The sequence below is a fragment of the Cucumis melo genome, chromosome 9 (genome assembly GCF_025177605.1).
Source record: "Cucumis melo cultivar AY chromosome 9, USDA_Cmelo_AY_1.0, whole genome shotgun sequence".
In the NCBI taxonomy this organism is placed as follows: domain Eukaryota; kingdom Viridiplantae; phylum Streptophyta; class Magnoliopsida; order Cucurbitales; family Cucurbitaceae; genus Cucumis; species Cucumis melo.
Window position 1 is genome coordinate 11,531,015 of NC_066865.1, and position 4,111 is coordinate 11,535,125.

The window sequence follows — 4,111 nt, forward strand, 5'->3', positions numbered from 1 at the left end:
ATATTATTATAACACTACTATCATAATCCTTCCCCAAAACACATACTATTATAATACTACCTTTTATATTCTTTCCTCCAAACACAAATTATGATAACACTAGGATTATCATAATCCTAGGATTATTATAATCATTTTCTCCCATAACTCTTTCTCTCTGCCAAACGCACCCTTAGGATTTATAATCTCCAATAACCCTCACTTGTTCTACTTGTTTCATTATGTGCATATGTAGTTGTTCGTAGATATGTCATGTTAAGGTTCTAATTAAGTGACTTATCAGGTGACTAAAATAGGTTCATGCGATAAAAGGTGCAGTTCCTATTCATGTGTTACTAAACTTCTAATGATATGCGTGTAATAAAAGTTTTCATCTCTATCGCCCAAGTGTAAGCGAAGAGAGGTTTTCTAGTAAGTCTAGGGTCGAACACAAGGAATTAATGTTTTAAATGATCTTATCACGCAACTAACTCATGCAGTATAATTTATATGATATATATATATATATATATATTTATATATAGACAATATAATTTATCCTAGTTATCTATACTAAGGTGTCTTTGGTGGTGCAAGGTAAACATGGCGATGGAGTGAGATGGAGAATGAACTCAAATTACAGGCATGGTAGAAAGGAACACTTAATTAACTAATTGAAATGTAATGTGCATTAATAATTCTAGATTATACAAAGCATTTATTAATTTTAGAATTAAGGAAACGACCTCTTGGCGCTTTCGCCATACTTGCTCGCCTCTTGGGATCCAAATACTTAAAGTTAAGCTATGATTTGTATCTAATCAGTTTGTTTATATTACAAATAATTTATCTTTAATTAAGGTGGGCAACCTCTTAGTGCTTCCGCCGTATACGTTAACATCTCTGCAACTTATACAAAGGATAAATTCAGCAATAAGATTGTATTGTTACAATCTCCTCACCGTTTGCTTAGTTAAATATGTGCTTTCACTTGTCATGTGATTGCTATCAATACCATTGCCTTTCTCTCGAATTTATTTCAAGCATGCTTCGAGTTTAAGTATTTGAATATACTAGATTTATGATTTATCTACAAAGCATGAGTTTCAAGTTTAGAAATGAATTATGAATAAGCATGTTTGAGCTGAACTTCTAAAGCATTCAATTTGAGAAATATTTCAATGCACACAAGATTTAGGAATATGTATTTGAATGTTAAGTTTCTGAAAGTATTGTTTAAGCAAATAAATTATTTAAACAAAGCTAGATTTTAGACTTTCTTGATGTCACTAGAAGAAATCTGGTCTTTAATGTCGGGTGAAAAAAAATGAAAAATGAGCTTTAATGTCGGTTTTCAAAAGGCGGATGTTTAATGTTGGTTTTAAACCGACATTAAAGCTCTATCTTTAATGTCGGTTTAAAACCGACATTAAAGCTCTATCTTTAATGTCGGTTTAAAACCGACATTAAAGGTCTTTTTTATTTTAATTTTTATTTTTTTAATTTTGTAAAAGGTTGAATTTTTCTCTCTCTTACTTTACTCTTTTCTCCTTTCTTCTCTACCAAACCCCACGAAAGAAAGGTTTTCTCTCAACATTTCTTCCCCCTCTTCTCTGATCAGTCGCCGTCCCCACCATCACAGCCATCTCTCATACCCAGCTCGTGCTCGTTTGTCGTCGTATTTCTTGTATCATTTAAAAAATCTTCATTCTTTCACTTTGCATCTAACCATTAGGATGTGGCACAAAATTTCCTGTTCAATGGCATTGACGAGCTCGGAAGCAAAAGGTTTCTGAATTACTTTCCAGAGTTTCGCTGTGAAGATGGTACAATCAACACGATGAGATTTAAACGTGTATATAAGCTGTCATGGTTACTAAATTCATCGTGTAACTTAGAGTGGATGACTAGGTAACCGATGAAGACGACGATGCCTCCGATTATGACGGTGATTGAAACTACGGTACAAAGTAAGGCAGCGAGCCAAACAAGAGGATGAATGTGGTGCTTTGCGTCGGAGATTAGTTTCGGTGGCATTGGGCGGGGTCGGTGCACATCCGGCGGTGGAGATTGTTATCTTGTTTTTTGGTGTCCCCTTTGAAATTTGTGAGGTAATTTGACTGAGCTTTTGAATTGAAATTTTTTGTTTTAATTTTTGAATTTTTATGAAGAATTACAAACTTGAATTTGAAAGAGATGGTTTTGGTATCTCTACCTTTCCTGCTTCTAAAGCATTAGAGTTGAAATTTGAAAAATGAAAAATCCTGTTGGGATACTAGAATTTAGAGAGATGGTATAATTTAACTCAGAATATCTCTTATTGGAAAGCAAAATACCAAACTTGCACTTATAATTTCTTGCCAATAGCTGGAAACTTTGGAGGAACTATTGAAACCTTAGGAAGCTATTCTATTATTACAAACCTTCTGTTTTTTCATTTTTTTTTCTTCTTTTTTTTTAAGTCATGTAAACTATATAAATATAATTTTGAAAGTTAAGGAATACTACTTCGTGTTAGGGTGTAAATTGGTCGATCAGGGTCAATTTCTAGACAATCCTGTCACAGGACTTTCAAACGAATAAGACTGTGTTTGCTTCTTATTTAAGAAAGGAGACAAGACGCATCTCCTTGGGTTTCGGGTTCTAGTTAAGGTTTCTTATCATATTCCAATGCTTAGTTTACTATCAACTGAGATTCTTCTTTCTTGGCATGAAAAATGAGGTAAAGAGAGTTTGAGCATATAAGAGAGAATGACGAGTCATTGACTTGTCAGTCTTGTATGTCATTCTTCTATTATTATAGTTTATGAAATAAAGAATCTTTGTTTTCAAATATAGTGATTATACTTGCTCCACTCGTCACCTCGTATCTTAATGAGGTTAGCCCCTCGTCTTGATGAATAGGAACAAATCAAACCGTTATTACTCGACCTTCTTTAGACATGGAGTCAGGCAAGGAATTTGTCCCTCTATCATTTTTTTAATTATGGTATTAAGAAGGAACTAAGCTTCTGAAAATGCCGATAGAAAATGAACTATTTGGAACTTCTCTTTCTCTTCTGATTTGGATTGACAAGTTGACTCTAATACCAAAGTTAGAGATGGAGAACTCTCAAATGAAGAAACTTATAGGTTTATCTGATTTTATCTTTACCTATCTCTTAATTTTGTATGTTTTACAATGTTGATTGTTCATTTTTTATTTGACCCCTATTTCACTGGTCTAATTTCATCTACAACAATAAGTTTTGTATCTTTGAAATTTGAAATTTATTATAAACATACGTCCGGAAGGTGTAAGATGGAGATTTGACAATTTTTAATATCCTTTTAACTTCAATTAAATGAGGTTAAATTCAAACGAGAGTAAAAATGTGAAAACCATAGTATGAAATTCCAAACGAAAAAGAGAAAATTATGATTTTTATAAGAAAAAATAACATGAAATTCTGTCATTTTTCTTTCCTTTTTCTTTTTTAGCATGTAGAATTTATTAATATGTTAGGAGTAAAATTAATAATATGTTAGTAGTGAGAATCATCTAGGAATATATTAATGCTAATTTTAGTTCAACAAGTTACTAAACATTTTACATGGAAATGGATTGATATCATTGATTTGCATTCTTTTAGTTTGAACCCGTACCATTTGTTTATAAGTACAAAAAAAATTCTTTTCTTTTTGCTTTTCAATTTTTTTAAAGATTTTACAAATGAAACTCGTACCTTACAATCTATTTTATATGCAGAAATTTAAAAAGGAAACAGTTGCTGGATTGAGTTTCGAGGTTACAACAAAAGTAGGTTACTATAGAAGTTGTGTGTTTACCCATTTAAGATGAAAAAAATACATACGACTATAAGAGTGAATTAAGAGCTAATATTTTAGCTGCTACAGTATCAATGCTTTCTCTTGAATCTTTTTAATGAGGTTTTATTACGGTTGAATGGATGTGGAGTGCAGGGACTTATCTTTACCGTCAAGGTAGACTCTCATTTTAGTACGGCTAATTTATTAATTTGGTGTAGAATCAAGTGAAAATTTCCCACCGTTCATGTGTTTTTCTCCAAGTGTTTTGATTTTATATGTATGTAAGAAATCCATAAGGGACCCATGATCAATTAGCAAAAAT